Here is an 11643-nt window from a genome sequence, read left to right on the forward strand (position 1 = left end):
ATTCTGAAATATAGTTTCATAATCTGTGATAAAACTTGGTAAATGTGGTAAAATTTAGCAATTTTATCATGATACCTTAAAGCAGGGGTGTCAAACTCGCGGCCCGAGATGAACATTTTTGTGGCCCAGTCAATATGTCCGAAGCAAAGTAAAAATAAAATAGAAATGTGAATTAGAACCAAACCAGCATATAAAATTATAATATACTTTATTTATACGGATCATTTTAAATCGTACTCGCGAAAATGTAAAATTCTAAGTGGCTGAAATGGAGTCCATTTCACACTAAGCTATCAATTAGATAGTAGATATTCAGGTTTATCCTACTATAGCGAAGTACGTTGGTTATCTTGCTCCAAGGTTCTCAAACAATTCTGGGATTTGAAAAAAGAATTATGTAAATTTTTACAAACTAAAAATCAAGATACAAGCTTGTTCTCCGATCAGATAAGGTTGCAAGATTTATCTTTTATGGCTGATATAACCAAACACTTATCCGATTTTAATTTATTGTTACAAGGCGAGGATCAGATTATTACGAACATGTTTGACATAATTAAAGCATTCAAATGTAAACTATTTCTTTGGGAAAGGCAACTGAAAAATGAAGATTTAACGCACTTCCCAACGTGCAACAAGAACAAATCTAGTTTAGATGATACTGCATCGTATCAAAAATACGTAGAAAAAAATTTCAAATCTTAGGACAGAATTTGAAACAAGGTTTAAAGATTATAATTGTTTGGAAGACAAATTTTGCTTGCTTTCTTCGATTTTCTTTATAAATATAGACTCAGTACCCAGTTACATGCAAATGGAAGTGATTGAGATTCAGTGCAACTCAAAAGTCATTGAAGTGGTTGCCTCAGTTTTACGAATATTTACCGACAAGGTTTGAAAATACTCGAAAATTCGTATATAAAATTATTTCCACGTTTGGAAGTACTTATCAGTGAGAGCAATTATTTTCTGTTATGAATGGAAATAAATCTCCTGTTCGAAACCGTATTAATTACTCTCACGTTGGGTCAATTTTGAAAGGAGTCTCGGCCAATAAAATTTCTCCCGAAATAGAAAAGATAGTAGCAGAGAAGAGATCTCAATTATCAGGACATAAGCAATAATTTAACTTTATATATGTTTATTACAATTGAAAATGAAAATATTTGTTTTCTATGAACATTGTTTTTTTTTGCGGCCCACCTAAAGTTAAGCATTGNAGTATCAGGACATAAGCAATAATTTAACTTTATATATGTTTATTACAATTGAAAATGAAAATATTTGTTTTCTATGAACATTGTTTTTTTTTTTGCGGCCCACCTAAAGTTAAGCATTGTTTATTCGGCCCAAGTTAGCTTTTGAGTTTGACACCCCTGCCTTAAAGCTGGCATAAAAAGCATTTATAGGTAAAATTTACTCTTACATTTTGCATTTTTCTAAAATATGAGGAAATATAAACTATAATTTTGAAAACCAGAATTTCCCATAAAACATTATCACAAAATCAACTGAGTTTGTTTATGTTTGTTGCCTCCTATTAAATTATATAAAAAAATGTATAGTTTTAATTATGTTTTATTTTTTAAATTCATTTTTATAGCTTAACATTCAGTTTTCTCAAAAAATTCAATTTACTACTCTCACTAACTAACTAACTAATCAAGTTTTTCAGAGTACCTATCCATGTATGGATATCTGCTCTTTCATCTAAATTGATCTCAGAATGAACAATAATTGATAAAATCAAGTCTGAGTCATACATAAAAATAAATCGTAAGTTGATACATAATAAAGGGAACAAATTGAAGATAAAGATAAAGAAAGAATATTTACACTATTTACAAAAGTACTCTCACTAGCTGGATATTGGGGTTATCTCGGCGTTTGGCGCGAAGCGCCACTAACCGATTCATCGATTCTGTTTTGTTGTATTCTGGAAGGTTCTATATATCTTTGAAGTTGTAGTATGTTGTAACAACAAGTCAAGTCCTTAAAGAAGCAAATCTTTAGTTGAAGGGAAAATCATCTTTGGAATGGGGAGATCCCCTTGAGTAGAGTTGTATGATAAAGTTAATAGTATTTTGATAGTATGCAGTCTGAGCATAAAAAGGCGGTAATTGGGCTGAAATTCGAATTATCACGGATTATATCAATATCGAACAATTTATTGAAATCTTATGTGGTGCATGTTTTTGCGTCGCTGTAAAATTTTGTGGTCAATTTAGCTATAAAGCAATTGATATCACCAATGTTTAAGTCTTTTCTGAGTAATCTATTGCTAATCTCCCTTGGGGCGCCAGTCATTGTGCGTAAAAATTTACCTTCGGTTGTAGATAGCTTCTTTTTTAGGTTGTTGCTTATAGTAGTGAGGGCTGGGCAAGCATACGTAAGAATTGGTCGAATCTCTTGTATATCGATAGTTCTTTTATTTGCTAGATCAAGCTTTGAATTTTTATGCAGGAGGACTTTGAGCGCAAAAAACGCTCCTCTGGCTCTTTTGATTATGTCGTTTATGTGAGTACTCCAGCTCATGTTATATGAGATCGTGACGCCGAGGTATTTAACGTGTTTCACTGGTTTGATCTCAGTATTAAAGAGATACATGGGTGAAAGTCCTTATATAGCAAGACGGAAAAGAGAAAAACCTGGTACGTAAAACATTTCATTCCAGCATTTTCTTCGAAAAAAATGAAATATCTGTAACTATCAAGATTTCTTTTATAATTCTGGACTGCATATATATAAAACTGCTTCTTTTCCAAGGTAAAGTAGATATTGTTGAAAAATTTAAAAAAAGAATAAGTAAACTCCTCCCCAACACTAACTATAACTGAAATGGTTTTACTACCAGCCTTTCCTCTTTTCCGTCTCGCTTTCACCCCTGAAGAGATAGATGTGGGGAGTATTTTGTTGTTTTTTCTTACTATTTATGATTAAGAATTGACTTTTGTCGGGTACTCTCACTATTGGAGTATCCTGCTTCTAAATAAAGGAATTTAGTAGAAAAAAGTGGTATTTTGAAAATTCACAAATTCCTGGATTGTAGAACATGTTATGACCGACTGTGAGTGTAAAACATTAATTTGTGCAGCTATGTCTTCAGACAAATCAAACTTCAATTAAAAAGAGACATTTTGTAAGTAGACTTTATTGCAGAAGAAAAGAGATAAACTTGTAAATAGCTTACGTTAAAAAATATCTTTAATAAACAGTTTTTGTTGGAAAAATGCTTTGCAAACAGCTTTCAATAGTTTCTAGAAGTTGTAAAACTGTCGTTTTTCAAATTCTCTAATATATAACTTAACATGTTTATTTATTTATTTTTCCCTTTTCACAACAAGTTTCTGATTCTTAATATGTTTTGTATCCTCTTAAATTATTTATCTATTATTTATAAAATTCATCCAGAATTATTTTCAAAAACTATTGACTGCGTACATTAGAAACATAAAAACATGGATGATTGCAATCATTATTAACATTCCAAATTAAGGAGAATAATTAGGCCCATTTGTTTGTAAATAAAAGCTTTTAAAATCCAATTAGAGAGATATTTTAACCATTTGAAGTATGTCAAATGAACCCTTCAGGGAATTCAGAATATCGTGACCGGAAGAAGTAGTATTTTCATTACCACTAAGTAACTGTTAAAAGATAAAAACAAAAAAAGTCTCATACTTAACTTCTCTAGCGGAATCTTGGTTGTAGTTTACAGTGCGTGAAATCAACTTTGCGTAAAATAAATATGACAGCTGTTACTGAATGATTGATTGCGTCTTTATAAGTAATTGAATTTGTTAATGATCGTTCGAATTTATAATGATTTCAAATAAATTGCATAAAATTACGCTTTTAACAATTGTTCTCATTATAAGAAAGCAGCATAAGCAAAGGCTACTTTTCCATTTTTGTATTTTGTACTATGTACAAACTATTTGTGAAAGCACAAAAAAATATTGGGGTGTCTCATCTTATTAAGAATTTCACTTAAAGGTAAGAAAAAGCATGCAATTGTTTACAGAAACAATTCGCATATTTAGATATTAATTAATTTGAACTTTTTACCACTATTAAAAAACCTTTCTAAATAAACAGGGACCCCCTTTTGTAATTTTATTTTTTAAAAAGACATACGAATAAAGAGATTTTATTCATAAATTGATTATACACGTAGCAATTGGCTGCCCTAATATACGCAAGAATGTTTGTATATTGGAAAAACAGTTACTAGTTTATAATTAAATGTAAACAAATATAACTCTTACGAGCCTTGAATGTTTTTAAAAGAGATTAAAAAATAAAATGGAGTTCTTAATGTATGAGTAGTTCCTTTCATATATTTTTTAAAGGATACATGTTTGTGTAAGAATCGCACCCTAGAATTCTCTAAATATTAAAATTATATTTCGAAGAATTAAATTTCTAGTAGCATTAATTTGAACTTTTCACCATTATTAAGAACCTTTCTAAATCAACAGGAACCCCCCCCCCTCCCCTTTTATAATTTCACTTTTTAAAAAAACGAATAAAGAGATTTTATTCGTAAATTATTTATACATGTTTTAGAAAAAACTCGTGTCGGATTTCTCAATATTAAAGAGACTTTTTGAAAATAACTTAGGAACCCGGTTATTTTACTACCAGTTTTTCACATCGTTCCGGGTATGTAATGAAAATTATCCACAAGCTTTGATAAAATTTTTATAGTAGTTGCAGTTATATATATGAATGCTCAAAGGAGTATCTTGTTTCATTTATGATACCTTTTCATTATTTAGGGAATAAAACTATATTCATGTATGAACTCATTGAGAAGTACTATTAATAAGTTATTAAAATATGGTAGTTTGTTTCGTTTTCTTAGGAGAATCCTTCTAACAGTCTTTGGTTAAGTCATAGTAAATAATAAATAAGTAAAACATAGCTACCAATTTAAAATTAGTAAAAAAGTAATTATATTTTTTAGTTTTTGAAGTTCCAAATACTTATTACTAAAACAGTTTAAAAACTTGAATAATCCCTAGCGTTAATGTTAATAATACGGTAACTGTAAGAATCGTAGTTCCGTACTCTTCCTAAAAAAATGTTTTTTTTTTATTACAAGTGTTTCGTTATTCGACATATTAATGATAAAACATATCCGTAGTCGAAGTGTGTGATATTTTCAGTGGTATATATTAATCAGGGAAAATAAGATTTTAGTGGTTAATGTATCAGAATTGTTTGTTCGTCACTTTAATGACAAAACGAATCCATACTAGTTCTGAGTATGCTTGCTTGACTTTTTTAACCATTTAGGTAGTGCTACATAAAATAAGGCAAGCACTCATTATTTTCAGCTTTTAGTAAATCTGCAATAAAATAATTCAGATACCATTGTTTCTTTTTACCCTGATTATAGCTACTTGGAAAATGTCACTGTAATAATTAGGTTAAAAATACAATTTGTACCCTAAGGATTTTCAAAATTAAAAAAAATATTATTAAATATTACTTATTTTTTGTTTTCCAAAAAACCTTCGTTTTAACTTAAACGTTTGTATAAAAAGGCAAGATAATTATTTTATATTGTGTTACAGTTCTTAACACATAGCTGACCAACAACTTTTCTGAAAATTTTCCAATGTGTCCGGCTATTGTTTTCGAAAGCTGATGTGGAAGTAAAACAATATAAATAAACTTTAAATTTTTTTATTTATTATTCACTTCTTAATATTTCATCTTCGCATGATAAAAAGTATAACAATCACCTACGTGTACTGGTACACTTTACTTACTTTATTTAAAATAAATTGGGTGCCTAGGCCGCGCAGCGGCCTCTAACCCATCCATCATGAAAATAATACAGTGTATATAGTCATTTTGAGTTATATGATAGTATGGTTACATAATAATATTGCCATGACTAGAAAGTACAACTAGATCGAAGGTTTACATGAATTGCAAAGAAAATTGAAAATAGCCATGACTAGATATGAAAACATGATATACTAACTTAATCTGTGATATTTACATTGATGATCAGTAGAAATTTGAAATTGAGTGTTTAATGTTGATGATAGCGTAAGTATATATAAAATCGGGAGACAAATTGATGAAAGCGTGTACTGGTACACCACAAGTTTTGCAAATTTATCTGGTTTCGTAAAGTTATAATAAATTGGTAGAGAAAAAAATAGTGAAACTTGAAAAGTAAGGAAAATTACGCCCACTTTTTAAAATAGTCACCACGAGATCACTGCTAACCTGATTGCTATGACTCGTAACCGGTCATCAACGCTTGGCCACGAAAACACGAGTTAACTCGTGACCGGTCAGCAATGTGTTAAAATATGGACGTTTGCTTCTTTTTCTTAGAAGAATCCTTCTAACAGTCTTTGTTAAGTCATAGTGAATAATAAATAAGTAAAAAATAGCTACCAATTTAAAATTAGTAAAAAAGCAATTATATTTTTTAATTTTTTTCAGTTCCATCTGCTGAAAGTAAAACAGGTTAAAAAACTTGAATAATCCCTAGCTTTAATCATGTGCTGGTGGATATAATTGTAAATTTGAATAATATGGTAACTGTTAGAATCGTGGTTCAGTACTCTACCCCCAAAAATTTTTTTTATTACTAGTGTTTCGTTATTCGACATATTAATGATAAAACATTTGTATCCGTAGTCGAAGTGCGTGACATTTTCAGTGGTATATATTAATCAAGGAAAATAAGATTTTAAAAATAAAAGAAAACAGCACCGTTTTAATTTTCAGCAATACTTTCTAACTTAGTCTATTCTAAATTTCGTGCTTTAAAAAAAAATAATAAAAAAAAAATTCTTTTCTTTTAAACCTATTTTAAGCCTTTATACAATTTAAGTGCGACAGCAAAATATGTAACTAGTAACATTTTATAATTATAAATCATGAAAAAACATAGCCAGATGCTAACTAATTTAAAAATATTATTAATTGCTTAGCATAAAAAAGTAACATCATCATTAACTCTAAAATATAATTCAAAGTATGTTCCATTTTACTGTTTCCATTAATATTTTAAAAATTAAGTATTTAAAAAGGATTTCAGAAAAAGAAATCAATACTTGGATCAACAATTTAGTTAGTAAAATATCTTTTAATTATCGTAGTTACATTTATTTTCAATCATATTGTTGTTGTTGCTTATCCTCTTCTGGCCTGACGAAGTCAGTCCAGATCTATGAACCCGTTGACCTGAGAAAATTAAATACCAAAAGAGGAGTAGAGTAAATGTCTTAACAGAGAAGACCAAGACTGTTCAGGATGTGATCGGCGGACGCCCGGTGTAGATGGTATTTAGGGCAAATGGGGTGGATTTTAGTTCCTTCGGAAAATAGAAAACCTTTAAGATGACCGGTAGCTAGGCGGGAGATGGTGGTGCAGACTCTCCTTTCAAAGGGAAGGGTCAAAGAAGCTCCAGGCTTATTTCTCTTGTACCAATGGTGGGTGGGGGGAATCAACCAGTCTCTGAGAAGCTGGGATTTCTTCAGGTTCAATCATAAAAATACCTACTGTAATACAGTACAAAACTTGCACATTGAAAAAACTGTAGTACAACAAACATGCCTAAAATAAACTTATTCTACTTTAATTTTATTTTTATTTTTAAGAGCCTATCAAACTGTAATAAAACAAAGAACTATGATAAAATTTACTGCTATCTCACTCCCGTACTGAGACAGAAATATGGACAAAACTACCAGAATATGGTAACATTTACCATGTTCATGACTCTATAGGAACACCAAATTACTCGGTAATTTTTACCGAAGCGCTTTGTTAATAAATTTTTTTAATAAACTACTGCTTCGTAACATGTGATAAAATTTAATAATTGTATAAAATGTTGTAATTTTATCTTCATATCTTAGAGCACGGCATAAAAACCATTTATTCGGTTAAATTTAATTTTAAGTTTTGTATTTCTTACTAAATGAGTGGTAATAAGAACTATAGTTTTGAAAAACAGAATTCCCAGTAAATATGTACCATATGAACTGAAAAATTACCAAATATATAGTTTGAATACTGTATATTTTGGTCTTTTATATTAAAAATTATGTTCTTTTTTTTAACAAAAATGTCATTATAATACAATAAGGTAATTATAACAGTATTGTTTTCTCATTGTGCAAATGAATTTATTTTCCCATATTATCTAACAGACATGAAGCTTGTCAGATTTCCCAAATTCATTCATATATCCTTAGGATGCAAACGAACGAGACATCGAATTAAAAGTATTATTGATGTATCGAGCTATTAGAATTGGGTTGAAAATTTATTTTTTAACCCTCTGGACGCAGTAGTAAATTTACCAAATTTACAATCTAGTTACGTAGTTTTCAAATTTAAAATTTTACTATCAAAGAGCGTGGTATAGTAAAATATTTCGCTTATGGTGATTTTACAATAAATTCCTTACCAAATAATTACGGTAACAAATTTATATTATGTATATTTATAATATTTTTTTGGTGCACTCGTTGAGCGAGACACGGTGAATATTACCATATTTCGAAAATTTTGATCATACTATTTTTCCCAGAATGGTTGTAACCTGAAAGAGTAAAAAGAATAAAGTTTACTTAATAAAAATTTAGATTGCGTATTTTCAGTCTTTTTCAATTCTATCAAGGCTCTTAGAAAATGAATCTTATACTCTCCGAAAAATTGGTACACTCCGAATACCTAGAACCAAATACCAATACTCTCCGAAAACCTAGAACCAAATTAACAGTGGATTTACTGTCATCTTAATACAGAGTTAAGTTAAACCTTATTTTATTTCCAATTAAACCGTATTGCGAATTCATGCTGTCGAAATTTCCCGTTGTACTATAATATGGTTCAACTTGTCACAGTATATCCCAGTTCACAATATTGTGGTAAAACGTGCTCCAAAATTTCGAACAGTACTGGCAGATATATACTTCAAATACCCTCTCAAAATGCAAGTCCGTAGCTGTCTCAGAAACTAAGATTAAATGAAGTCATCAGTAAAACATTAGAGATTTAAAGGAAAGAAATAAACAGACTTATTTCTGGGCTAAAATTTAACTAATTTTATTGCTTCCTCAAGTAGTTAAATCATTCTAGTTTTTAGTTTGAGCATTAATCGCCTCAATACTATTTCCAAGTCAATAAATTATTTGATTATATTTTAATTAAAGTAAGCTTATTCTAACTAAATGGTAATCAAATAGGATGAAGATGTCTGTCTTAGGATTAAGGTGTTAGTAGTGTTGCCAAAATGACTTTTGAAATTCTTTGCACTAAATTCGAGTTATCTGAAGATATGGGAGTAAAGACTGGCGAAGCGTGGACGATGACATTAGATCACAATATCTCACCAGGAAAGATAAAATCCCTTTATAATTGCTAAAGGAAAACGGAAGAAAGTGTGCATTATCCCCTATAAAACGCATGGAAATGCAAAATCATCATTTAAAATATTCAGTTACATTTATCCGAAAGGTAAGTTAAATAATAGCTGCTTAAAGGCATTTATATCTCAATGAAATCGTTACCACATGCGCGGAAACATTGAAAAGTTGTGCAAAATTATTTCATCTCTAAAGGATTTCACGTTTTGGAATTTTCTATTCAAATAGTGATAAGGAGTAAGCAACTGGGAAATTATATAAAGACAACTGTTTTAAAAAAAAAACAGTTACGGATTTTTTAATTTTTATGCTGTTTTGCCCAGGTAATATTTATTATATTCAATATTTTTTTGAAGATTAAGTACCACTTTTTTTAATTTTCCTTTACAAATATATCTGAATAAATAAGTTGGATTACGGATTTTTAAAATTAATTTTTTATGCTGTTTTGCCCAGGTAATATTTATTATATTCTATATTTCTTTGAAAATTAAGTACCACTTTTTTAATTTTCTTTTAGAAATATATCTGAATAAATAAGTTTGATTACGGATTTTTTAAATTAACTTTTTAATGCTGTTTTGCCCAGGTAATATTTATTATATTCAATATTTCTTTGAAGATTAAGTACCACTTTTTTAATATTCTTTTAGAAATATATATCTGAATAAATAAGTTGGATTACGGATTTTTTAGATTAACTTTTTTTATGCTGTTTTACTCAGGTAATATTTATTATAATCAATATTTCTTAGCATCACTTTTTTTATTTTCTCTTAGAAATATATCTAATTTTTGGTGATCAAAAAACTGTTAGATATTTTAATATTTATTTAAGTTAAAAATATTTGCAAAATATTTCAAAGAAATTTATTATTATCTAAGAGTTAGTTCTAATTCTAGTACTTCCTTTTATTCTGAAATTTCTTGAAAAAAAATTATATAATTTAGTTTCGATATTGCTATTTATTACAATACACGGTCAGAAATTTTGCAGCATGTCAAACAAGATCCTAATTCAGATTCACTGTGACATTAAAAGGGGGCTGAAATAAACTATATTATCATGTTTCTTAAACTTAACTCTACAATATTATGGCTCTATTCAATGAGTTAATATGGTTCAATAATTTACAGAAGTATGGTTCCTTTTAATACCTTATTATGGATGCAGGAAATTTGCACTGTATTGCGATTCTAGGTACCCATATTGTAGTCCAACTTTTAACTGGTTTTAATGAGAGTGTGAAAATGTAATCGAGGCCCTTATACATCATATATAAAATCTATATAGTTAAACATGACGTAAGAAAATCAAGTTTTGATGATGTAACAATTATTATAACTTCAAAAAACTTAAGTTTAATTGTTGTTACAGAATTAAAAAGGCACAAAATATGTTAATGTCTTTGAAAGTAATTGTATTAATTTATTTATGTACATTGTTCAATGAAAGCATTGCAATGAAAACTTTCGATCTTCTGTCTGGATTTTTACTTTTTAATACTCAATCTTTATCGTTTCAAAGCCTAACCTTAAATTTATAATTAATTTTAAGTTACGAAATCAGACAGAAAATGCTTTTTCCCTGAATAAATACACCATTTTCCAACGAATTTAGGATCTTCAAATTAGAGATGGGGCAGTCGCAATATAGAAAATACAATCCCAATAGTTTAGGCAGAACAGTCGGAAGTTTAGACCCCTTCTTAATTTAACTTTTAATGAATTTTGCTACATCTCGTGAACTTTATAAGAGAAAAAAAAATTTGCATACAGTTCTAAAATTCATTTATCCAATTCATTCATAATTATTTATAATTTATAAAGTATCGTTAATTCATAATTATTTATAATTTTTATAGTTTAGTAATAGTTGAAGAAATTTTGAACTGTAAAGCAAGCAAATTTCTAAAATCATTTAAATCATTCAATCTTAAATTAATAAATGCAAAATTTTAACGGAAAGAGTTGAATATTTCACGGGAAGTCAAATTTTAAAATATATGGCATTTTAAAATTCTATAACTCAGAAATTATTAGACCATTTTCGTTCAAATTTGTATTTTCTGGTTTAAAATTTATAATTATCACTCATTCATAATTATTCACAGTTTTTGTTATTTAATTTAATTTATGATATTGTAAAAATACGAATTGCAAAAATTGCAAAAATACGAAAATATGATATTGTAAAATTTCGAATTATATATATATATATTTTTTTAAAGAT

The 11643-nt window shown here is 28.7% G+C and overlaps 2 protein-coding genes across 2 annotated transcripts in view; one reads left to right on the forward strand and one right to left on the reverse strand.

Moving 5' to 3' along the window:
• LOC107456278 (cytosolic carboxypeptidase 1) overlaps nt 1–11643 on the reverse strand; it is a 169935-nt gene that overhangs the window by 123948 nt on the left and 34344 nt on the right. The gene's annotated exons all lie outside the window — the stretch shown is intronic.
• The window catches only part of LOC107456281 (zinc transporter zipt-7.2-like), a 12472-nt gene continuing 10809 nt past the window's right edge, over nt 9981–11643 (forward strand). Inside the window, exon 1 of the mRNA XM_071178724.1 lies at nt 9981–9999. The gene's annotated coding sequence lies outside the window, so the exon portion shown is untranslated. The remainder of the gene's footprint in view (nt 10000–11643) is intronic.

The sequence above is a fragment of the Parasteatoda tepidariorum genome, chromosome 3 (genome assembly GCF_043381705.1).
Source record: "Parasteatoda tepidariorum isolate YZ-2023 chromosome 3, CAS_Ptep_4.0, whole genome shotgun sequence".
Classification (NCBI taxonomy): domain Eukaryota; kingdom Metazoa; phylum Arthropoda; class Arachnida; order Araneae; family Theridiidae; genus Parasteatoda; species Parasteatoda tepidariorum.